The following is a 25,695-nucleotide window of genomic DNA, read 5'->3' as shown; positions in this document are numbered from 1 at the left end:
CAACAATAATTAGTAAAGTGTTGGTTCACAACCTCAGGAGTTCCAGGGATGAAATTCGAAACTGGCCCATACACAGAGGGCAAGGAGAAACCAGAGAAAGAGACAGACCACTCCAGATTGGTAGGCAGCAATTTTAATAAGCAAGGGAACTTACATATGAGGCTTCTCTTGGGTGGAAGTAAGAAGAGTAGCTCTCCACATCTCCCTGCCAGAATCTTAGAAGTTTATATAGGCCATAATGGGGTTCAGTCACTATACAGTCCAGATGATCTCAGTAACACATTTCTCTCTCAAGGCTGCATCCTTGAAGTAGCTCCTAGTATGGGAACATTGGGCAAAATGTACATTCCTGGGACAGAGGAGGGGTAAGAAACCTCCAAATGCCTGGGTCCAGTTATCAGGTCAACTGGCAGTCATATATCCTAGATAACCTCTTCCAACATCAAGTGACCAAATGGGTAAAGAATTTGAATAGACGTTGCTCAAAAAGTACACAATTAGGCAATAAATGTATGAAAAGATGCTCAACCTCATTAATCATTGGGAAAATGCAAATCAAAACTACAATGAGACACTACTTACTATGCACTAGGATGCCTAAAAGAAAAGAGACAGACAATAATAAGTGTTGATGAAGATGTGGAGAAATTGGAAACTTGATATGTTGCTAGCAGAATATGAAATGGCACAGCCATTTGGAAAATTGCTTGGCAGTTCCTCAAAAAGTTAAATATAGTTACCATAAAAACCAGCAATCCGACCCTTAAATATAGACCCAAGAGAAATGAAAACCTAAGTCTACACAAAATCTGGTAAATGAATTCATCGTGAAAATGTAAAAGCAATCAAAGTGATTACCTATTCATGGATAAACATACGTGATATATCCATAAACTGGAATATCATTTAGCAGAGGAAAAGAATGAAGCGTTAATACATGTTACAATATGGAAGAACCTTGAAAACACTATGCTAAGTGAAAGAAGCCAGTCACAATATTGAATGATTCCATTTATGTAAAATATCAGATTAAGCAAATACAAAGAGAGAAAGCTTATTAGTGGTTGCCTGGGGCTGCGATGAGGAGTAGGGTCTGGGGTGGCAAGGGTGCAGGGTGGGAAACTGGAATAAAGTGTGGCTGCTAATGTTTATGAGATTTGGGGGGTTAGGTGATGAAAATATTCTAAAACTAGATTGTGATGATGGTTGCAAACCTTGAAAATACTAAAAATCACTCAACTACACATTTTAAATTGGGGAAATTTATGATATATATATATGTGTATATATATATATATATATATAAAATCTCAACAAAGCTGTAAAATAAAGATATTTATTAAGCAACTAATTGGGCATGCCTTTTTATGCTTCATTTAGCAAATATAAAATTAAAAGTGAAAGCTTCTTCCCTGAAAAAAAACACAGTATTGATAGTGAAGTAAAAGACAATGTGAGAACTGCCACAACTTCAAGAGATTATATATAATTTTTTGGAAAACTTCTGATCTCCTTCTTTCCTTAAAACTGTCTTTCCACCCATAACCTCTGTATTCAGCACAACATCTCATGCATAGAAGGTGTTTTATTATTTTTTTGATGTATGAGTATGTTAATTGGTTTGATTGGTAATTGATTTGCTTTACTTTATAAAATTAACTCTAATGTTGAACTTGATATATAATTTAGAATTCCATACGTTCATTTATTTTTCAGTATGCTGCTTCTTTTTTCATTTGACTTTCATTTATCTCAGCTTTCTATCTTGTTCCGTTGATCTATATTTATGGTTTTTTTGCCAGTACAATACTGTCTTGATTACTGCAGCTTTCTAGTATAGTCTGAAGTTCAGGAGCCTGATTCCTCCAGCTCCATTTTTCTTTCTCAAGATTGCTTTGGCTATCGGGGTCCTTTGTGTTTCCATACAAATTGTATAATATTTTGTTCTAGTTCTGTGAAAAACGTCATTGGTAGTTTGAGAGGGATTGAATTGAATCTGTAGAATGCTCTGGGCAGTATAGTCATTTTCACAATTTTGATTCTTTCAATCCAAGAACATGGTATATCTCTCCATCTGTTTGTATTATCTTTAATTTCTTTCATCAGTGTCTTACAGTTTTCTGCATACAGGTCTTTTGTCTCCTTAGGTAGGTTTATTCCTAGGTATTTTATTCTTTTTGTTAGCAATGGTAAATGGGAGTGTTTCCTTAATTTCTCTTTCAGATTTTTCATCATTAGTGTATAGGAATGCAAGAGAGTTCTGTGCATTAATTTGTATCCTGCTAATTTACCAAATTCATTGATTAGCTCTAGTAGTTTTCTGGTAGCATCTTTAGGATTCTCTATGTATAGTATGTCCTCTGCAAACAGTGACAGTTTTACTTCTTTTCTGATTTAGATTCCCTTTATTTATTTTTCTTCTCTCATTGCTGTGGCTAAAACTTCCAGAACTATGTTGAATACTATTGGTGAGGGTGGGCCACCTTGTCTTGTTCCTGATCTTAGTGGAAATGGTTTCAGTTTTTCACCACTAAGAATGATGCTGGCTGTGGGTTTGTCATATATGGCCTTTATTTTGCTGAGGTTAAGTTCCCTCTATGCCTACTTTCTGGAGGGTTTTTATCATAAATGGGTGTTGAATTTTCTTGAAAGCTTTTTCTGCATCTATTGAAATGATCATATGGTTTTTCTCCTTCAATTTGTTAACATGGTGTATCACACTGAATGATTTGCATATATTGAAAAATTTTTGCATTCCTGGGATAAGCCCCACTTGATCATGGTGTATGATCCTTTTAATGTGCTGCTGGCTTCTGTTTGCTAGTATTTTCTTGAGGATTTCTCCATGTTATATTCATCAGTGATACTGGCCTGTAGTTTTCTTTTTTTTGTAACATCTTTGTCTGGTTTTGGTATCAGGGTGATGGTGGCATCGTAGAATGAGTTTGGGAGTGTTCCTCCCTCTGCTATATTTTGGAAGAGTTTGAGAAGGATAGGTGTTAGATCTTCTCTAAATGTTTGATAGAATTTGCCTGTGAATACATCTCGTCCTCAGCTTTTGTTTGTTGGAAGATTTTTAATCACAGTTTCAATTTCAGTGCTTGAGATTGGTCTGTTTATATTTTCTATTTCTTCCTGGTTCAGTCTTGGAAGGTTGTGCTTTTCTAAGAGTTTGTCCATTTTTTCCAGGTTGTCCATTTTATTAGCATATTGTTGCTTGTAGTAATCTCTCATGAACCTTTGTATTTCTGCAGGGTCTGTTGTTACTTCTCCTTTTTCATTTCTAATTCTGTTGATTTGGAATCTTCTCCCTTTTTTTCTTGATGAGTGTAGTTAACGGCTTTTCAATTTTGTTTTTCTTCTCAAAGAACCAGCTTTTAGTTTTATTGATCTTTGCTATTGTTTCTTTCATTCCTTTTTCATTTATTTCTGATCTGATCTTTTTGATTTCTTTCCTTCTGTTAACTTTGGGGTTTTTTTTGTTCTTTCTCTAATTGCTTTAGGTGTAAGGTTAGGTTTATTTGAGATTTTTTCTTGTTTCTTGAGGTAGAATTTTATGGCTATAAACTTCCTTCTTAGAAATGCTTTTGCTGCATCCCAGAGGTTTTGGGCTGTCGTGTTTTAATTGTCATTTGTTTCTAGGTATTTTTTGATTTCCTCTTTGATTTCTTCAGTGATTTCTTGGTTATTTAGTAGCATATTGTTTAGCCTCTATGTGTTTGTATTTTTATAGTTTGATATATAGTCTCATAGCATTGTGGTTGGAAAAGATAGTTGATATGATTTCAATTTTCTTAAATTTACCACGGCTTGATTTGTGACCCAAGATATGATCTATCCTGGAGAATGTTCCATGAGCACTTCAGAAGAAAGTGTATTCTGTTGTTTTTTGATGGAATGTCCTATAAGTATCAATTAAGTCAATCTTGTTTAATGTAACATTTAAAGTTTGTGTTTCCTTATTTATTTTCATTTTGGTTGATCCATCCATTGGTGAAAGTGGGGTGTTAAAGTCGCCTACTATGATTGTGTTACTGTTGATTTCCCCTTTTATGGCTGTTAGCATTTGCCTTATGTATTGAGGTGCTCCTATGTTGGGTGCATAAATATTTACAATTGTTATATCTTCTTCTTGGATCGATCCCTTGATGAGTATGTAGTGTCCTTATTTTTCTCTTGTAATAGTCTTTATTTTAAAGTCTATTTTATCTGATAGGCGAATTGCTACTCCAGCTTTCTTTTGATTTCTGTTGGCATGGAACAGCTTTTTCCATCCCCTCACTTTCAGTCTGTATGTGTCCCTAGGTCTGAAGTGGGTCTCTTGTAGACAGCACATGTATGGGGCTTCTTTCTGTATCCATTCAGCCAGTCTATGTCTTTTGATGTAGCATTAATCCATTTATATTTAAGGTAATTATCAATATGTATATTCCTATTACCATTTTCTTAACTGTTTTGGGTTTGTTTTTATAGGGCTTTTCTTTCTCTTGTGTTACTTGCCTAGAGAAGTTCCTTTAGCATTTGTTGTAAAGTTGGTTTAAATTCTCTTAGCTTTTGCTTGTCTGTAAAAGTTTTAACTTCTCTGTCGAATCTAAATGATATCCTTGCTGGGTAGAGTAATACTGGTTGTAGGTTTTTCCCTTTCATCACTTTAAATATGTCCTGCCACTCCCTCCTGGCTTGCAGAGTTTCTGCTGAAAGATCAGCTGTTAACCTTATGGGGATTCCCTTGTATGTTATTTGTTGCTCTTCCCTTGCTGCTTTTAATATTTTTTCTTTGTTTTTAATTTTTGATAGTTTGAGTAATATGTGTCTTGGCACTTTTCTCCTTGGATTTATCCTGTATGGGACTCTCTGCACTTCCTGGATTTGGGTGGCTATTTCCTTTCCCATATTAGGGAAGTTTTCAACTTCCTATTGAAGTTGAACTTCAACTTCCTATTTCAACTTCCTATTCCTATTGAAGTTTTCAACTTCAATAATCTCTTCAAATATTTTCTCAGTCCCTTTCTTGTTCTCTTCTTCTTCAGGGACGCCTATAATTCGAGTGGTGGTGCATTTAATGTTTTCCCGGAGTTTTCTGAGACTGTCCTCAATTCTTTTCATTCTTTTTTCTTTATTCTGCTTTGTGGTAGTTATTTCCACTATTTTATCTTCCAGGACACTTATCCGTTCTTCTGCCTCAGTTATTCTGCTATTCATTCCTTCTAGAGAATTTTTAACTTCACTTAGTATGTTGTCCATCATTCTCTGCTTGCTGTTTAGTTCTTCTGGGCCTTTGTTATACGTTTCTTTTCTATCTCCAAGATTTTGGATCATCTTTACTATCACTACTCTGAATTCTTTTTCAGATAAACCGCCTATTTCCTCTTCATTTGTTTGGCCTGGTGGATTTTTACCTTGCTCCTTCATCTGCTGAGTATCTCTCTGTCTTCTCATTTTGCTTAACTTACTGTGTTTGGGGTCTCCTTTTTGCAGGCTGCAGATTTGTTGTTCCTGTTGTTTTCTTGTGTCTGCCCCCAGTGGGTAAGGTTGGTTCAGTGGCTTGTGCAGGCTTCTTGGTGGGGGGGGACTGGTGCTTGTGTTCTGGTGGATGAGGCTGGATCTTGTCTTTCTGGTGGGCAGGATGGCGTCCAGTTTTGTGTTTTGGGGTGTCTGTGAAATTAGTATGACTTTAGGCAGCCTCTCTGCTAATGGGTGGGGTTGTGTTCCTGTCTTGTTAGTTGTTTGGCATGGGGTGTCCAGCACTGGAACTTGCTGGTCATTGAGTGGCGCTGGGTCTTAGCATTGAGATGGAGATTCTGGGAGAGCTCTCACTGACTGATATTACGTGGGACAGGAGGTCTCTGGTAGTCCAATATCCTGAACTCAGCTCTCCCACCTCAGAGGCTCAGGCCTGACACCTGGCCGGAGCCCCAAGACCCTGTCAGCCACACGGCTCAGAATAGAAGGGAGAAAAAAAAGGAAAGAAAGAAAAAGGAAAAGAATAATAAAATAATTTTTTTAATTATTAAATTTTAAAAAATTTTAAAGAGAAAAAAGAAGATAGTAACCAATAAACAAATCCGCCAATGATAACAGGAGCTAATAACTAAACTAAGATAACCATATAAATCAGAAACTAGTCAGTCGCATACAGCAAACCCCAAGTCTACAGTTGCTCCCAAAGTCCACCACCTCAATTTTGGGATGATTCGTTGCCTATGTAGGTGTTCCACAGATGCAGGGTACATCAAGTTGATTTTGGAGATTTAATCCGCTGCTCCTGAGGCTGCATGGAGAAATTTCCCTTTCTCTTCTTTGTTCGCATAGCACCTGGGGTTCAGCTTTGGATTTGGCCCCGCCTCTGCATGTAGGTTGTCCTCTAACATCTCTTCTTCGCCCAGACAGAAGGGGGTTAAAGCAGTGGTTGATTAGGGAGCTCTGGCTCACTCAGGCTTGGGGGAGGGAGGGGTACGGAATGCGTGGTGAGCCTGCTGCCATGGAGGCAGGCGTGACGTTGCAACAGCCTGAGGCGTGCCTTGTGTTCTCCTGGGGAGGCTGACCCTGGGTGACGGGACCCTGGTAGTGGCAGGCTGCACAGGCTCCCCAGAAGGAAGGTGTGGATAGTGACCTTTGCTTGCACACAGGATTCTTGGTGGCTGCAGCAGCAGCATTAGCATTTCATGCCCATCTCTGTTGTCCACGCTGATAGCTGTGGCCTGCACCCGTCTCTGAAGCTCATTTAGGCGGTGCTCTGAATCACCTCTCCTCGCGCACCCCAAAACAATGGTCTCTTGACTCTTAAGTAGTTCCAGACTTTTTCCTGGATTCCTTCCCTGCTAGCTGTGGCGCACTAGCCCCCTTCAGGCTGTGTTCATGCAGCCAACCCCAATCCTCTCCCTGGGATCTGACCTCCGACACCCAAGCCTCAGCTCCCAGCCCCCACCTGCCTCAGCGGGTGAGCAGACAAGCCTCTCAGGCTGGTGAGTGCTGGTTGGCACCAATCCTCTATGCATTAATCTCTCCACTTTGCCCTCTGCACCCCTGTTGCTGTGCTCTCCTCTGTGGCTCTGACTTGCTTGCTCTTTTACAATCTGGAGCAGGTTTACAGTGACGCTCAGAGGATATTATATGCTGTAAATCACATGCTTCCTGTATTAAATAATTCCTTAAGCTCCATTTTTCGTTGTCTATTAAATTTCTATTCTTCCAGGTACCTCTAAAGGATAAGCATTCCAGGTTATACTTGCAGTGTTCTTTCTCCTTCTAGCCTGATTGATTCCACGTGAGGCTTCTGATCTACAGTCCCTTTTAACCAAGCTATTCAAATCAATAAACTTAATTTTATGAGCAATTCTAAAATCCCATATATCTAAGGCAGTTCTGTCACTCTCCCTTTAAGTTTGTAAACCATGAGGCAGTCAATGCCCTACCAAGCCACTTTCCCTTATTTCTGGCCATGTACCTGTGCTCTAAATACCAAGTGTAAAGGAAATCTTTCTTTTGGTTAAGTGGAAGGCACTGCTTTATTCTTTCAAATCAGCAAAAATAAAAATACTATCCATAAGACATTTAAAGTATGCAAAACACTGTAATAATTTTGAAGCATAAAATTATGGTAGTATTAGGGTGTTTTTTCCCACTAATAATTTAACACTTGTGAGAATTTATAAGTGTCCTTGAGAACTCTAGATGAATAAAATGCAGAAATTAAAAATAATAATAGATATAAATCATATTCAGATAAAATAGATGCAGAACACTGATATTATCTTTAAAAAATGAGTAACTATTCTTAAAGAAAAAAATGTTTATAAATCCTAAAAAGGTGTTATTACTGATTAAAATTGTCTTAAAAATATTTTAAGTATATGATTTTTTTAATGAAATAAGACTGCTAATTTTTCTTTAAATTTTCTTAAGGTGATTTATGGTATGTTCAATCAAACTAAACGATATAATCTTAGAATAGTCTGACTTTAGAATAGTCTGACTCAGTCATTTGGCACACTAGGAGCATTCACTCATAGTTACAAGAGTTTTCAAATGTATGTAATTAAGGTCTTTTCCTTCTTAAGTTGAAAGTTCTTTTTGTTTTACTTCAGAATTAAAATGGTTTGTTTTGAACACTATGACAATTCCAAGAAACTTCTGTTGACATCTTTATTTTCTCCTGTGTTTAAATATATTTATTTATTTTGCTCAAGCAGAAATACTTCCACTTCTAAAAATGGGAGGAAGTGAAAATTCCTTGGAAAAGAATAAGATCAGTTTATTTATTCTTAGTGGAATGTTTAACAATCAAACTGTAGTCCTGTATTCTAATTTATTGTTAGTACTATGTTTAGGAGATTGACAAATTTAGGAGATGTTAGAATGAGGAAGAAAAGCATACAGATATTTTTAATGTAAATGGGGAAACATGTCAACCATGGCTATACACTCTGTGGGATATATTCTTTGGTATACAGCTTCCATTTACTGGTGTACAGAGATTCATGCCAGGACTTAAAAATAAATTGGATTATCCCCTGAAATTATTTATGAATTCATAATGTTTATATTGAAGACAGTTCTTCCCTAATATATGTCAGTTAGCATGATGTTTATATATTAGTTTCATAAAAATTGAAATGTTAATTTTCTATCTTATGTATCTATGACAAAACTAACTTGATTCTAAACTCTCATTGAGATGGGCATATACGATTGTTTAAAGGATTTCTATTTTTCCAAAAGGACCTGCCATTAGGTCACTGCCATCACTGATTCCTAGAGTTCATTCAAGTTCTTACCTTTTCTTGATATACTAAACCTTCCTGAAATGTAGGTCGATTTTCTTTTTCTTTTGTATTTTTGCTTTCTTATCAGTGAAAATGAAGAACAGCTGTCACAATCCTTTCTCTAAAAATGTATTTATAGCCTGAGAAGGGCCCTGCAACATCACTGATCCTCTCCACTTATGGGTAAGGTGTTGGGTAACAGCGAAGGTCACCCAGCAAATTCATGGTGAGGTTGTACAGAAGAAGCAATCTTTTGGCATGCCTGAGATTTCTCTAGTCTTCAAAGCTTAAGCACATTACTGAATCACTCCAGAGCTTTTTTCTTTCTAGTCTAAAGAAAAAGAAGTCACTTTATAATTTTCTTTAAAGCTAACTTATAGAACCATTGGATAGACAAGCAGAAAATACATCAATGTAGTCAAATTTCATAAACTGTGAAAGAAAAAAGCTTAACCCCTTTCAAGTTGGTTACCTCCTCCACCTAAGTCTAATATGGAAGAATCATGACATATAGTCTAAGAATCCCTTCCAGAATAAAGAGTTTGTATTGATATTGTAGTTCATGTATTTAAGGTTTATTGAAATAAAGACATTATAAATTATCAGGAAATTATGAAATTGTGTACTATGTGTGTTGGTGTTGGTTATGAAGGAGACAATAATATTTTTAAACATTTTCTCTTTTTTCACTAAAGAAAAAGAGATAGTTGAGTTAAGTCTTATCACTTTAAGCATTATTTGCTTATCATGTAGGCAGAATTTCTAGAATTAAACAGAGGAAAACATAATAGATGCATTCTTAATAAACAGGCATATTTAGTTCTTGTATTTATACTAAATTACTAGATAGTATATGACTACGCTGACAATAAAAACCACTAGTTTTATACATTTTTCCTTATGGTAAAAGATATGTATTAAACCTGATTACTTAACACATTTTCTGGTTAGGAATTTATTTCAATGCTATGCACAATGCAATATTTTTAGACTTATTTTAATTCAGAATTCATCCTTTTTTTCATAATTACTGTGATAATTCATCACATTATGTACAGTTGAGCTGATTTATCTGTAGATATTGTAATTGCAGCAGTTAGACACCTGAGCTTTCCAGAAGTTAATAAGTATAAACCATAAGGAGAATATATCCCCATCTAGATTTTATTAAAGAAAAATAAACAAAAATGATGCCGAGGTCCATTGCATTTTTTAATTAAGATAACAGTAGGCTAAATTTTGAAAGTCTATTGGTAGAAGTCTATATAAGAAATCATAGGTATGATGGATAAATAATAACACTTGGCTACAAACGAAAAATAGTTTTAATTTTGTTGTTTTTCAGATTCTCATAGCATCTCTCTCAGTCTCTCTCTTATCTCTCTCTCTCCACCCATCCACCCACCCACACACACACACACGTGTGCGCACTATATATATATATATATATAACTTATATACATATATACATATATATATGCAATTTATACTATTCTTAAATATCCTGCTTGTAAGGTTTTCTTCTGTGTCTTGATACTCATATCCTAGAATCATCCAGTCTAAACTGTGAAAATCCTCATTTCCACTGGGAATTTTATTTTTAGATTTTCACTCTCCATCTACCTGCCTTTGAGCAATTTTCTGTGCTTCAAGCATGAGCAAGCAGTATTAATCCAATTTCTAGTTTCTGTGAAGCACATTATGTTAGATCATATGCACTTCGGTGCTTCTTCTTAGAAACTTTGTTTACTTAACTGTTTCACTATCAACCTTTATCAACAAGAGCAGCAAAGAAATACAACAAACTAGGTAAAAATGTGATTAAATTTATTTTCCATCTAAAATAAACTCTACTGACTCAAGAACAATGGAGTCTCATAATATGATGATACACTCTCTGACAGAACAAAATTACACATTGATAGTTGAGCAAATATCAATACTACAAAAGCTAGCTGTGGCTCTAATGCTCATATACTTCAATTATGTTAGAGGGAGCATATGAGAATTTCTTCAGTATTAATAAGACAACACCATTTTATATGAGCTCATTATGATTTATATGCATTTATTTCCTTCACTTAAACTATTTTGAGATATTAGAAAATAAAGTTCACCCTATGTGTACAATTTAGCCTTTAATATTTTCCAAATAAGTCACAGCACTCACAAAACAGATTTAGTATGCCTGCATGATATGAATTTTTGAATATTAAAAATTTGATTAAACATTAAATTGTACTGATTAAAAATCTGAAATGAATGAGCTTTTTATTATTCCCAAATTTCCTGGGTAATTCCAGAGATATTAACAAGGTTTACTGTTTTATCTAAGGGTAGTGCAATTTGAGCATATGGTATCAATCTATCAATATACTTAGTAGTGTGACAAATAAACAGTTGGTCCCTGAGAATTTCATGCTAGGAATTACAGAACATATGTTCTTCAATTTAAAACAATCTGCACAAAATTTAATTCAATTTCACACATATTTAGGTAACGACTAAGTAATAGACACTGTAGTGTAAGCTGTGTTAGTCAAATTCCTCAAACAAAAAAATCACTGCATGGAAATAGAATGAAACTAAAGTCTAACACAAAAGGAAATAATAAAACGAAATCATATGCTCATTTTTTCTAGTTTACTGAGGGCTAATTGACAAAAAATGTGTATACATTTAGGTATACAATTTGATGTTTTGATACATGTACACATTGTGAAATAAATGATCACCACAAGCAAGCTAATTAAATATCCATCACTTCAGGTAGTTATTTGTGTGTGTGTGGTGAGAGCACTTAAGATCTACCCTCTTAGCAAATGTCAAGTATATAATACAGTATTGTTAGGGTTCCTACTCTATACTATATATTTGATCTCCAGAACATATTAATCTTTTTTTTTTTTTTTTTTTCCGTACACGGGCCTCTCACTGTTGTGGCCTCTCCCGTTGTGGAGCACAGGCTCCGGACGCACAGGCTCAGCGGCCATGGCTCACGGGCCCAGCCGCTCCGCGGCATGTGGGATCTTCCCGGACGGGGGCACGAACCCGTGTCCTCTACATCGGCAAGCAGACTCTCAACCACTGCGCCACCAGGGAAGCCCAAATCTTACATAAATAAATCACTGTAACCTTCGGCCAGCATCCCCCCCATTTCCCCCTCCCCCCCAGACCCTGGTAACTACCTTTCTGGTCTCTGCTTCTGAGTCTGACTATATTAGATTCCACATATAAGTGAGATCATAAAGTGTTTGCCTTTCTGTGTTCAACTTATTTCACTTAGCATAATATTCTCTAGGTTCATCCATGTTGTCACAAATGCCAGAATTTCCTTGTTTTTAAAGACTGAATAATATTCTGTGTGTATACATTTATAAACATATAAACATATATGTACATATGATAACACAATAAGTGTTGGCAAGAAGGTAAAGATATAGAAATACCATTTTATTTAGAAATGTATCTGTCAACAAACATTTAGATTGTTTCCACATCCTGGCTACTGTGAATAATACTGCAAGGAACAATAGAGCGCAAGTATCTTAAATACTGATTTCATTTCCTTTGGATGAATATCAAGAAGTGGGATTACCTGATCATATGGTACTGCTATTTTAATTTTTTGAGGAACTTTAGTACTGTTTTCCATAATGGCAATTTACATTCCTATCAGCAGTGTACAAGTGTTCCCTTTTCTCCACATCCTCACTAACATTTATCACTTGTCTTTTTGATAACAACGATCTTAACAGGTGTGACATGATAGCTCATTATTGCTTTGACTTGCATTTCCCTGATGATTAGCAATGTTGAGCACCTTTTAATAAACCTGCTGTTCATTTGTATGTCTTCTTTTAAGAAAAGTATATTCAGATCCTTTGCCCATTTTTAATTGAATTTTTTTTTTTTTTTTTTTGCTGTTGAGTTGTGTGACTTCCTTACATATTTTTGATATTAAGCCCTTATCAGATGTATGGCTTGCAAATATTGGGGTGGCCAAAAAGTTCAGTCGGGTTTTTCTGTAAGATGCTATGGAAAAGCCCGAACGAACTTTTTGGCCAACCCAAAATTTCCTACCATTCTATAGGTTGCCTTTTCACTCTGTTGATTGTTTTCTTTGCTGTGCATAAGCTTTTCAGTTTAATATAGCCCCATTTGTCTATTTTTACTTTTGTTACCTATGTTTTTGGGATCACATCCAAAAAGCTATTTCCCAGACCAATGTCAAGAAGCATTTTCCCTATGTTTTTTCCTAGCAGTTTTATGGTTTCAGGTCTTACATTGAAATCATTAATCAACATTTTGAGCTGATTTACATTTGTACATGCATACCTCCGAGATAATGCAGGTTCAGTTTCAGATGATCACAATAAAGCAAATATTGCAATAAAAAAAGTCACACAAATTTTTTGCTTTCCCAGTGCACACAAAAGTTATGCTTACACTGTACTATGGTCTATTAAGTGTGTAACAGCATTATGTCTAAAAAACAATGTACATACCTTAATTTAAAAATACTTTATTGGTAAAACATCTGAGCCCTCAGTAAGTCATAGTAGTAACATCAAAAATCACTGATCACAGATCACCATAACAAATATATTAATAACAAAAAAGTTTGAAATATTGCAAGAATTGCCAAAATGTGACATAGAGGTACGAAGTAAGCAAACACTGTTGGAAAATGGTGCCAACAGACTTACATGATGGAGGGTTGCCACAAACCTTCAATTGTAAAAAACACAGTATCTGTGAAGCACAATAAAGCAAAGTCCAATAAAACTAGTTATGTTTATATATATGGGCGTGAGACAATGATCCAAGTTAATTCTTCTGCATGTGAATGTCCAATTTTTCCAGCACATACTGAACAGATTATTTTTCCCTCATGTGTACTTTTGACACCCTTGTTGAATACCAATTTAAAGAAAATTCATGGATTTATTCCTGAGCTCTCTGTTATGTTCCATTGGTCTAGTGCTATATTGTTTTTATTACTTGGTTTTGCAATGTATTTTGAAATCAGGAAGTGTGATGCCTGTGGCTATGTTTTTTCTTCCTCAAGATTGCTTTGGCTATTTGGGTCATTTGTAGTTCCATATGAACTCTAGGATTGTTTTCTCTATTTCTATAAAGAATGCTATTGTTTGAGATTTTCATAAGGATTGCACTGAGTCTGTAGATAGTTTTGGGTAGTTAAGGACATTTTAATAATATTAATTCTTCCAATCCATAAACATGGGATGTCTTTCCATTTACCTGTGTCTTCTTGAATATTCTTTATTAATGCTTACAATTTTTAGTTACAAGTTTTTTACCTCTTTGGTTAAGTCTATTCCTAGGTATTTTATTCTTTTCATTGTTATGTGTGAATATGATTATTTTCTCATTTGCCTTTGTGGATAGTTTGTTGTTGTATATAAAAACACAAGGATTTTGTATGTTGATTTTGTATACTGCAACTTTACTGAATTCATTTATTAGTTCTAACAATTCTTTTGTTGTGTCTTTAGAATTTTCCACAAATGTTTTTTAGTGGTTAGAAACTACCTGCTCTATCCTCACAATGTCCTTATTCTGCTATGTATTATCCATTCAAAGTATACTTTAAATTAAGGTGATTAATCATTTTTGAGATCTCAGATCAACAAGTGCTTGTTCTTAACATAAAAGTTTAGGCGTTTAATAGGTCTTTGCAATATGAGATAATCAAAGACAGAACTCAGGTCAGGTGCTGATCTTCTTTCTTAAATTGCAGGGCTCTTCCCAGCACAATACCACTGCTCAGTAGACATATTAGGATATTACCTGGGAGGGAGTACTTTGATCTATTTATGAGCTATTGTCACTCATTTTAACCCTGTGGGGGTATTCATATAACATAACATTAAAATAATTTCTGGTGAAAACCACTTTTAAAGTGGAGGAAGGAGGATGAAAGGGATGAGAAGGACAAACTGAATACAATGTCCTTGACAATCAAGGATACAGTGTAGACTAGAGATACTAAACCAAGGCCATAAAACCAAAACAAAACAAAATAGCAAGAATTAAAAAATAAAAACTCACACCATCAAAAACAAGGACACAATGTGGATTGGTGACAGCCGTGGAAGAAAATAAAAATTGCTTCATATAATTAATATAAAGAGATTGATTAAGAGTTACAGGCAGGGTTAAAGAAGCAAATAAGATACAATGAGACATCCAGATACTAACAATGTTAGGGAGCCATTACTATCTGTACACTTGAAGGGAGGAGGACAGAAAATACTTTAAAACTCCTCAGTGAGAACTTGAACTAGTGGAGGAAGGGCTCCCCAGCTCCCGTTGCGGAGAGAAGCAGCAGCACAGAGAAAAAAGTATACTCAAAGCAAAGAAGAATGAAGAATCTGTCTTTACTCTCGCCTTCTAATCTCATGTTAGTGCTTTCTATTTGTTAAATTTAATCAGAATCCACTGAGCAAGGGGCCCCTGGTGATGCTGTCCACAGTGGCTGGCCCCTGATGCTTAAGTGGCTAAGAACCAAATGTGTGGGGTGGGCAAGTAGAAAATCACGTAAATCTTTTTATTGCTCACATTTTCAAGGTTTACCATGAAGAAAAAAAAAGAGGACTTTGTTGGTCTTTTATAGTTACATTTTTATGAATTCATTAGGGTAACTACAAGTGGTCTAGAATGCCCATTTCCAGTTTAGCAGGCAACATGCTAAATTTCCAATGTTGAGAGAGGAGAGACAGATACATAAATCAAACACATTTGGCATCTTTGTTGATGTTTCCATTGCTTTTTTACATTGGTTTTAGCAAAAATTACTCCTTCCACAGTCAATCTACAAAGGTTGACCTCCCCTCAGATTAAATGTCACTATCCTAGTCATAGTCAGGTTAGAATAACAAGTGGGCCTAAATGGACTACTAGGGAATTATCTATTTTTCACAGGATTCCTTCATGCAAACCAAGAGGGGCCCTAGGCACTTTAACATTGTACCCTTAAGTTGTTTTCCAAAATTCAGATGGCATCACAAACATTCTGTTCCTCCAATTTTCCGACTATTACATGTTGAAAATCTCACTCTCATATGCGCCTATACACATACATATTCCTCTAGAACAGTGCTAACTCTATAGAGGAAAAAATAAACACTTTCCCAATTACTTCATAACTTACAAGTTCACATAACTGTAATGGAGTCAGTATGGCCTCATTATTATGCATTGCCATGATGCTTCCTCTCCTTCATCTTTCCAAACCACACCCCCTTTTCAAATGTGCTATTTCAGATCTACCTGGAATAATAAATTGGCTAATGCTGACCCATAAATCTCTACAGCATGCTACCTTAGCTACACTAAGACCAGGTGGAGGCTTTGAAATTACTTCTTATATGTACTTGATTAAATTCTTAGCCAAGGGCCATTCTTCTCCCCTATCTCTCTATGGGGAAGAGAGAGTCATTTTCTTCTTCCAGTTATAAGAGCTTTTCAAGAAGGAACAAGTGGTCTGTGATTTTGATTGCTATGGAGAGGTCTAGTCAAGTAAGGACTTAGAAGAGACTGCTGAATTTGTTAATTAGGAGGTCATTGGTGAATTGAGCTCTCAAAGACAGTAGTTTCAGAAAATTAGTAGGAGAAAAAATAACAAAGAGTTAAGTTCAGACTGGAAGAAAAAGCAGTGGAGGCAACAGTACTGTTCTGAGAATTTTTCCAGGGAACAAATTTAAAGAGAGAGAATGGAGATTGGGGAAATACTGGTCTCAAAAGTCGACATTTTAAGATATCAAATTTGAGAATGTTTAGTATTCATGACTAATGAGCCATTATAGGTCTTTGTTTTTTTAAAAAGCCTGAACTTTAAAAAAATATAAACGAGGCAATTTGTATAGAAACCAACTTCTCTTTTGGAATGGTTAGACAATTGGTATATCCTTGTTGGAGAGTGTGTACAAAGTATTTTGAATGTTGGTCTGATTTCCTCTTGGAACTTGTTTGTCAAAACCATTATCAAGCTCCTAGGACTGGTTGGGATGTCTGCCACACCATTATCCCTTCACCTTTAGGGGTGGAACAAGTACTCCTTAGGTCTCTGTGAGGGTACTGGGGCAGCCCCGTAGAAAAGATGAAAAAAATGGAAAGCTTTCATAGTTTTGGTAATGTCCCAATGGCCTGAGAGATGAGGTTATTAACAGGACACCCCAAGTCTCATAGAATAGGGACTCTATGTTACTCTCATCTCCACTGAAACTGCATTCCATATGTCAAGGATTCCTCCTCAGCAGGGCATGGAAACAAACTGGTAACTCAGGAGAGCTTCCTTTCCTCATATCAAGGATAGTGGCAATGAAGTGAGCAGCAGGCATCTTCTCTCATCTCTTCTGTGGTTTTCCACTGACTTGGACCTCTACAAAACCTTGCTCATTGCTGAAGTCCTAAAGCAATCATTCCTGCCTATAAGCATTGCATAATGAAGGCTGATGTGGGACAACGCAGCCACTGATTACCAGAGAATGTGGGCTCCAGGGTCAGTTTGCCTCAGTCCTGGTCCTGCTCTGTTGCTTGCTGGGAAATTATAGTCAAATACCTAACTATAGAATTTTAAGTCTCCTCATCTATGACATGGAGGTAATGGTGATTTCCTTGTCCTAGGGTTCTTGTGGAAAATAAATGATACCTATTAGTGATGTCCCTAGTGCAGCCAATGGCACGGAGTAAAAAATAAATTAAAAGCTATTAAAATTGTCTGCCCTCTTATTTTCTTTTTTCTATCCTCTATCTATATTAAAATAAATTAATATATATTTTTTCTAACGTTCTCCAAAGTGTACTTCATATCTGATCACCGACCAATTGTGCATTCATTGCTCAGACCACGAGAAGGCGAGTTCCAAAGTCTTTGGGCAAGTCTATAGAAAAATAAGCCTGGCCAAGATTAAGAATAACCATGAACAATAGAAAAATATATTTGTGTGTGTCTATGTTTATAGAGTACTACGTATCATATTTATCCTTTTGTTAGATACATTTCTAAAAATAAAAATTACAGAAGGTGAAAAAATGAGAGGAAGTCATCATTATTAAATACTAAAAGATGAGATGCGTTATTTTTTCGTTTGTTTTTTGTTTTTTTTGAGGTACGCGGGCCTCTCACTGTTGTGGCCTCTCCCGTTGCGGAGCACAGGCTCCAGATGCACAGCCTCAGTGGCCATGGCTCACGGGCCCAGCCGCTCCGCGGCATGTGGGATCCTCCCGGACCGGGGCACGAACCCGTGTCCCCTGCATCAGCAGGCAGACTCTCAACCACTGCGCCACCAGGGAAGCCCGAGATGCGTTTTGATTATGTTTGTTTCCAAAACAAGATTATATGAGTAGAGTATCATTTCCTATTACATTCTATAAACTATGTTTGTCTGGAATTGATTCTTAAGAAAAGGGCTGCATCATCAAATGTGACTGAAAAGAGAGTTGTGCTCTTTGCTCCCATGGAGACTTGGAAAGCACATTATATTAAATAACCTGAAAAAAATAACCTTTAAAAAAGGAACCTGATTAATTTTATCAAAAATTTACTCCCAAATATTGAAATCTCACAATACTAATGTTTTGTGCTACATACTCCATAAAATACTGAACTAGTTAGAAATAGGATTTCTTATTCCATCTCTGACCACTCTAAAAAAATTTCTGAATGTACAAAACCTATGCTCCTACTAAAAACTCACATGGATGAAGTAGGTACTTGACTGTAACAGCAAAGATAATGGAGAAAAAGACAAAAAGAACAAGATCAAACTGTGCTATGTGCAGGTCAGAGGTGAGGGCTATGAGGAAAAGGCAACTTGTTAGAAAAGTTTAGTTTCTTTTTTATAATATACAAATAAATCCTGTCATTCTGCCTCAGAGAGTGTTTCATTTTCTGTAAAATTTGTTTATACTCTGCAATCTTTCCACAATTTCTAAGAGAAATGAGTTAGGAGGAGCCAAAGTCATCTGCTAGTTCTTATAGCTCTGACTCCATAACCCTGGTGAAATTCACCATTGGAGATGTCTCCATGCTGAGCTATTACACTGCAATTTGACACTACTTTGTTGAAAAAGAAAAACAAATTACATGACTATGCTGTTTAGAAAGCAGCATTTCCAGACAAAATCTCCTTTGATGTCTTCTATTCCACAGTGATTGAAACATTTATGATATCCATTTTAAGCAAAAAGCTGTTGGTCATGGTTTGGCACCAATTACAACCTTGAACCCCATACATGTATTTCTTTCACCATTATGGTTTTTGAGATTGAAAATGCTTTTGAAACCTCAAGAAATTTAGTTGAATTTTTATCTTCCCCCTCGTATATTGTCCTGAAGGAGACTTTTATTCTCCAACAGAAGGTGAATCTAGATAGTTCTCTTATTTATTTATTTATTTATTTATTTATTTTCGGTACGCGGGCCTCTCACTGCCGTGGCCTCTCCCGTTGCGGAGCACAGGCTCCGGACGCGCAGGCTCAGCAGCCGGCCGTGGCTCACAGGCCCAGCTGCTCCGCGGCATGTGGGATCCTCCCGGACTGGGGCACGAACCCGTGTCCCCTGCATCGGCAGGTGGACTCTCAACCACTGCGCCACCAGGGAAGCCCAGTTCTCTTTTTTAAAAGGAAGAGGAATTGGTTTATTTGTACATTATTCATTATTTTATTGATTTATTTAGTGTTAGCAAACTGAGTTTCAAAGATAAAAGGTGTACGTTTTCTATCTCCTCAAATATTACAGATTAATAAGACGTTTTCTATCTCCTCAAATATTACAGATTAATAAGACAGACTTTTATCAAAATAATTCCAGTGAAGCATGTGAAGTATCATAGTAGAGGAATGTATCAAGTGCTAAATATTGTGGTAGCACAAAGGTTGAAATAAGCAGTTCTCCTTACTCTGGAAGGGATTGAAGAATGGATTGTAAGATGGAGTTGACAGAAGACAGTCTTCACAGAGGAGAGTACTGAGATGGAGCTTAACAGGTCAATAGGATGTCTGATGTTATAAGATGTGAAAAGTGGAAAATCACAGAATCATGTGTAACATATAGATAGGAGTTTCACAGTTATTAAGATATAAATGCTGGGTGATATGATATAAAAGTATTAAGTCTATTGAAATTGAAAATAACTTATAAATTAACTATATCTGTATGACTGAGATGCCAGGTACATAGTTCCAGGATGACATATAGATTTTAATCTTGGGAATCTAGATACTTTGTTGAATTGTTAACTCAATCTAGGCCACAAAATCATTAACTGCTCTGGAATACTGAAGAAATATGTAGTTTCATGAAAATATGATATGTTTTGATATTGCCATGTTTGAGATGCCTGTGTGTATGCAGATGGACTATCTACTGGAGGAATTAGATATTTTGGCTTAAATCTCAAAAAAGAGGTATGGTCTATAGTTGAAAATTTAGGGGAGATAATCTAATTTTTAATGAACAATTTTATATCTATTATAAGGTAGATACTTTAATAGATTCTAGGAAAATATTTTGTGGACAAAGCAGACAGCTTATCTATCTCTTTGGATTTGACAATATACTGGGTGCAGAGAAAAATTTTTGCTTCCATGTGCACTGTACAATACACTCTTCAAGGCTATTCAATTCTAAGCTTTCCTTTCTTTGGAGCTATTTTACAACTCTGTAAGTTGTAGGTATGTGACAGCAGTGAAAAAATATTACTGCTGATATGCAAAATTCTTTCCAATTCAGTCTATTCAATTGACTTCCATGCAGCACCATGTAAACATCCTTCATTGCTTCCATATGCACATTCATTTTGAAATTCCTGAACAATAAATGTGTCTGTTCTTTGGAGTCTCCATTAACCTGGTTAAAACATCATCTTAATAATTTATTAAATAAAATCCTAAACAAATCTATATTTTATATTCATATGACACCTTCTTTTGAAAATTATCTTTTAATACAGAGACTATAAACACTGAATATACCTTGACATACGATGCATCCTTTGAAATGAACCACAAGTCTGATTTGGTAGTATACCATATGGACACGAGCCTTTGTCCTCCTTATGAGACAGTACAAAGATGACAACGAAAAGGTTTGGTAGCAATGAATTATGGGAGGGTTCAAACAGAAGAAACAAACAGTTAAGGATCTAGAGGCAAATAAAGAACGTGTTGAATTTAAAGAATGGATTCCAAGTTGGATGGAAGAAAGAAAGGGAGAGAGTTTCAAATCTAAAAAGGCAGTCAAAACCAGACACTCAAGCTCTTCCAAGGATATATACTTGTTCTCAAAGGAAATAAAATGACATTCAAAATGGAATGTAATGATGAATTTTATCTTTTTCTTTCCACTCTAGAGGCAGATAGGAAAAAAAAATTAATGGTGACAAGGTGGATACATGGAAACTCATTAGGAGTAAGTAGAAAAGAAACACTACACAGATATTTATAAGAACAGCATGTTGAACATATAGTTTAATATATGTTTATTAAATGAATGAATGTAAAATGAGGAATCCAATATAATTCCTAGAACTCTGGATTATGCAATTGAGTGATGGGCAGTGTTATTTACTGAGCTAAGTTTTATGATATAAGAAAGCCTTAAATTTACTTAAATGGTGATAGTATAAAATAGAAAGTTAAGAGAAGATGAAGAAACTGCATCCCTTTTCCACTGTGAAAGGAGAGAGACAGCGTATGGTACAAATTTATTTAGGTCGGTGCATTTAAGATGTGAAGATGTTGCTATATAATTGCCTCTATTTCATCTGAGAAACAGGCAAAGTCATGTCTCGAGAGAGAGAGAAAGAGTGTGGCAGAGTCAGCACAATTTGAGACAAGTACAGAAAATTAAAACAGACATTGTGAAAACTATAATGGAGAATCAACAGAGAAAAACTGAGTAACATGTGGCATTGCTGAGATCTAGTTGTGGCTGGTGATCATTATGGATCCTATGCTGCAAGTAGTATTAATTACCCCCAGCATTGTCAAGCTGCCCAGGTGCACTCAGAATATCTGCTGATATTCAGGTATACATGACTTGGGAGTTTCACCAATGAGGTATCACACAAGGAAAATCAAGTAAGCGAGGTTAGGAAATTAGAAAGCAGTTGAAATGACTCACCATGGATCTAAACTTCAAAGAGAAGGAAGTAAAATTAGAAGTTCTGTTCAATAAGGAGGAAGTAGGGAGATCAATATTTTGATGGGGCTGATGAGGTCAAAGAAAAGGTGAAATGAGAGAGACTGAGCAGGCAGGCTGGTCACAGAAATGATTTATGAATTAGTGAATTAAAGATACAGAAGCATCTGATGAAAAGAGGGAGCCTGATCATTTCAGTACCCACTCCCATTCTACAACTCACTAGCTGTATGACATCGGGCTGATTGCTTAATATTTCTGACCCTTTTCTTTTCAGTACAATGGCATAAATCAGAGTTTTTCAAATTTTAGTTTTATAAGAATCACCTGGATAGGTTGTTAAGCTACAGATTCCAGAGACTGATTTTTTTTGATCTGGGATAGGACCTCATAATATATATTTTCAATTAGTTTCCAAATAATGTCAGGCCACAATTTTAGTAGCACTGCTATGAACAGTGTGCTCTCACAGATATCATAACCTAAAGAGATAATGTATATAAATGTTACTTGGTATAGAGCAGGTAATCAAGTCATCAATTACTTTTCTCTTCTCAATGAATATTTACTTGTTGCTATGATATGAAAAGGTGAAGTATAAAAATGTACAGAAATGTAATAAGAGGATTAGTAGAAGGAATGCCAATTACCCAAATAAGTTGTCTCTGAGTCATTTTCAAGTTCTTACTTTTGACATTCCCAATCTCTTAGACAAGTGATGAGAGCCCAGACTATGACAATAGTGCAAAAGGAGACTTCACAAATATTTCTGAGGAGTTTTGATATAAGCACTGATTTTGTGTATCATTGAGATAATATGGTTTTTGGAATTATTCATTTATTCCCTAACCATTTATCTTATCTTCCTTTGCCAAATACCTCTTCACTCTGGTAATTCCTATATAGCCATTGTCACCAAAAGTTACATAATTCTTGTTCTGCTATCGTGGCCCCCCTACAGACCCAATTCAAAATTCTTTATATTTCATAAATAAATTATTTCAACAAATATGAGCTAAGCTTTAAGGAAGCAACAAAAAGGGGCTGATTAGCCCTAGTTTTCATTGAGCTATGAGTAGTGCTTCTATGTTGTTTCCTTCCAAAAAGATATGGGTGATGGTAAAAAATACATTCAAACAATAAAACTGCTAATACAGAGTACTTATGAATAATACTATGGAAATAATGGAGAACAATACATACTATCGGACATATATATATATAGTCACTGTAATTGAGTATTCAATTTAGCTCTCAGATTAGCTACAGACAAAACTATATTGGTTTCATATAATTTCCATTACATAATAAAAGGAAAAAAATCAATTCCTCAGGATAATTAGTATTATTTCTTAGAAATGACTTTTAAAAGGAATTTATCACTTGGGACCTTATTCAGTGGATACTGAACAAAACAACAGACAATGCAGTTAAAAGTACTTTTGCTGTTGAACAGAGGTCATATAAAATGAATGTGGAATTTAACCTGGGCTCTATGTTCCCAGAGATGAGTGATGCTTAAGAACTCCTGACCCCATCCAACACACACACTTTCGCGTTGAAGAAGGAGCTAATCTCAGAAGAACCGCCCTTCACAGTATGACTTACTGTCCATTCGTGCTCACAACTCCTGTAAATTAAAATATGATTCCTTTATCTGCCTCTACAAAACCCCAAACCCTCTTCCTTTTCTTTGAGACTTTCCTCATTAATGATCATCTTCCTATACAATAATCTGCATAAAATCAACCCCTTAATCATGTGGGTCATATGGCCCATCACATATCTTGGTGCTGTATAGGAATTGGGAATAAAATATTAAAGCATTTTTCTGTTCAGGGTCTTAACCTTGTTCACTTGGCTAACTTCTCTTCCCTATTAAAAAAGTTTAGAAAATAGGTCAAACATCGAATTCCCATTACTTTAAAAAAGTTTAATTTTTACACATCTATTTCATGAGTCTTGAGGCCTTAAACATTCTGAAGGCCTCATGTTTTCATCTGTACATACTTACTATTCTAAGTCTGAGAAAATAGCAAATAATTTTTGGAAAGGTGAAGGAATAATGAGGTCAAATTGAAGAAAGAAAAAAGAATAAAAGAATAGCTTCAGGTTTTTGTTCTCTCCAGGTCTTCAGGCTTGAATTGCTAATTTTTACAGAATTTTCCATCTATGAGCTAAATATTTTATAGTAGCCATTTCCACAGAAATGAGTTCATCATGAGGCTTCTATTTGCATATCCTGGTATACTGCCTGTACTGCCTGTACTTTTCTGGTGATAATGAATTATGAAACAAAAAGTTCTGCTCCCAACGTTTATAAATTTGGGTGTTGGCACTTCCTGTCCTTAGGTTTACTTTTGAATTCTCTTTTTTACTTCGTTGTCCAACTTACATATTTTACACACTTCTTCCCTTCAGAAAATATCAAAGATTTTCTTCACTGTTTTCCTTTCAATCTGAAACTAAAATGAGGTATTATAGAAAACAGAAACAATACTCTGTTCACATGAGAAATGCTTTAGCCTTGCAGCCTTAGCTGGACTTCTCAGGAGCCTTAACCAAGACCTCTATAGGTCAGTCCCAAACAGTCCTCATGTTTTCTCCTCATTCAGCCTCCAATCCCAGTTCCAAATATTTGATACTCATTCTCAAAATTTTACATAGCAACTATATAAGCTAAGAGAATGTGACACCATTGCACAATAAGGAGCATTCCACTTGTTTACTGATACAGAAATTGATCTGTCACCAACACATAAAATTCTGGCTGGCATAGGAGTCAGAATTTTTTTTTTAACTTCCCATACAGTATTTAATATTAATCATTACTATACATTCTTATTCTCACAATCTGTTGCATGACAGCAGGTTTATTTCTTATAAAATTTGGTGAATTGTATTTGCTGGGAGCAAAGGAGACATGGCCTCTGTTTCAACTTAACATTATTCTTGTTCTGCCATAGTAACTGTTATTGTAAGTGATCCTTAAACAGCTTTGAAAGAACAAAATAAATAAATCATGCATTATATTATCTTTTCAAATGTTATCTCCATTCATATTACAACTGGATCTCAAGAATGGCATTTTCATACTGTTTAATTATATTAAAAAAACACAGAAAAAGGAGGTGTATAAAGGGAGATGGAAGTTTTAGCAAAATATTCCAAAACAAAACATTTATAACACTGCATGAAAATATCCTAATGAAAATTGCTACATATTTAATATAAACATTTCATAAAAATTCTGAAAGAAATGTGAAAATATTTTACCACTCTAACTGCAGGCACTTTTACTAGCCACTTCACCATAAACCAATGCTCATTTTAGGTCTAATATTTACTTGTCAAGTTGATAATCAAGTAGAAATTATTCTTGTGTAAAATACATCATCATCTTACAAATATTCAGTTAAATTTGAGTTAGTCATAGTCTTGATGTGCACAGTGATGCAGGAGGAAGCATCTGAAACATTAGATAGCTGTCATTTATAAGTATTCCTTTTACACTATAAATTTTTACTAAAGTCAAATTAAGTGTTTGTGCTGAGAACTTATTGTTCAAGTTGTTCATAGTCAATCTATCTCCTTAGGAAGTATTATTTAGGCTGCTAAAGATCTCAATGAAAAATAAAAGGATATGTAATTAGTATAATGACCAGGGAAAAACATTATTATGAATAAAAATCTGTCATTAGGGAACTCCATTTACTGATGGGCTTATTAGTAACCTTAATTTTAAAACTCAATAATAAA

Source organism: Grampus griseus (genome assembly GCF_964374135.1).
Source record: "Grampus griseus genome assembly, chromosome: 18".
Classification (NCBI taxonomy): domain Eukaryota; kingdom Metazoa; phylum Chordata; class Mammalia; order Artiodactyla; family Delphinidae; genus Grampus; species Grampus griseus.
The sequence above is the reverse complement of the archived record's forward strand: the minus strand, read 5'-3'. Positions refer to the sequence as shown.